Here is a 1,838-nt window from a genome sequence, read left to right as displayed (position 1 = left end):
CCCTTCCAACAGCCCCTCCCACAGCGCACTGCTCCTTCATCACCGTCCTTCCCACAGTGCACTGCTCCCTCCTCACCGTCCTTCCCACAGCGCACTGCTCCCTCCTCACCGTTCCTCCCACAGCGCACTGCTTCCTCCTCACCGTCCCTCCCACAGCACACTGCTCCCTCCTCACCACCCCTCCCACAGCGCACTGCTCCCTCCTCACCACCCCTCCCACAGCACACTGCTCCCTCCTCACCGTCCCTCCCACAGCGCACTGCTCCCTCCTCACTGCCCCTCCCACAGTGCAATGCTCCCTCCTCACCACCCCTCCCACAGCGCACTGCTCCCTCCTCCCGTCCCTCCCACAGAGCACTGCTCCCTCCTCACCACCCCTCCCACAGCGCACTGCTCCCTCCTCACCGTCCCTCCCACAGCGCACTGCTCCCTTCTCACAGCCCTTCCCACAGCGCACTGCTACCTTCTCACCGTCCCTCCCACAGCGCACTGCTCCCTCCTCACCGTCCCTCCCACAGCGCACTGCTCCCTCCTCACCACCCCTCCTACAGCACACTGCTCCCTCCTCACCCACCCCTCCCACAGCGCACTTGCTCCTCCTCACCGTCCCTCCCACAGCGCTCTGCTCCCTCCTCACCGTCCCTCCCACAGCGCTCTGCTCCCTCCTCACCACCCTCCCACAGCGCACTGCTCCCTCCTCACCACCCCACCCACAGCGCTCTGCTCCCTCCTCACCGTCCCTCCCACAGCGCTCTGCTTCCCTCCTCACCACCCCTCCCACAGCGCAACCTGCTCCCTCCTCTCCACCCCCTCCCACAGCGCACTGCTCCCTCCTCACCACCCCTCCCACAGCACAGCTCCCTCATCACCACCCCTCCCACAGCACTGCTCCCTCCTCACCACCCCTCCCAACAGCACTGCTCCCATCCTCACCGTCCCTCCCACAGTGCACTGCTCCCTCCTCACCACCCCTCCCACAGCGCACTGCTCCCTCTCACCGTCCCTCCCACAGCGCTCTGCTCCCTCCTCACCACCCCTCTCACAGCGCACTGCTCCCTCCTCTCCGTCCCTCCACAGCGCACTGCTCCCTCCTCACCATCCCTCCCACAGCGCTCTGCTCCCCTCATCACCACCCCTCCCACAGCGCACTGCTCCCTCTTCGCCACCCCTCCCACAGCGCTCTGCTCCCTCCTCACCGTCCCTCCCACAGCGCACTGCTGCCCTCCGACGACCAATCCTCGCTACCCACCGCACACCAACGTTCGTCTCAGCCGCGGACCGCTGTCCTGCCCAGCCAGTCATCAGGCCTCAAAGCCACATTAGGTCCGACACCCCAAGTGGTTGTCTATCGCAGTAAACTTTCGATGTGGTACCATGTCATGTACCCTCTGGAAATCTCACCGAGTGAATGGGTTCTTCTGGCCTGCAGCTTGTTATCTGTCCCTGTCCCTGACCCTCCACCTCTCTGCCCCCACTGTACCACAACTAATCACTCTCTCCTCACATCTCTCCCTCCTCCCCGCCTTTCTCTCAGCCTCTCTTCACCTTCCTCTCTCACTACATCTGTCATTCTCCCTCCATTTCTTCCCTCACATTCTATCTCTACCCTTATCTCCCCCTCACCCCTTTCTCCACTTCTCTTACCCCATCTCTACCTCTCTCCCCCTTCAGCTCTCTCCAACTCTCCCTCTCCCAGTCTCCACCTCTCCTCTGTCCCTCTCTACCACTCACCCTCCTCATCCACCTCCTCTCCCCCCAGACTTCTACTGTGCCCACCTCCCCTTCCCCAACTCCCTCCAACCCTCTCATCCATCTGCACTTCCCCCCTCCCCTCCACC

This window comes from Hypanus sabinus, chromosome 24 (assembly GCF_030144855.1).
Source record: "Hypanus sabinus isolate sHypSab1 chromosome 24, sHypSab1.hap1, whole genome shotgun sequence".
NCBI lineage: Eukaryota > Metazoa > Chordata > Chondrichthyes > Myliobatiformes > Dasyatidae > Hypanus > Hypanus sabinus.
This window is presented reverse-complemented; position numbering follows the sequence as displayed.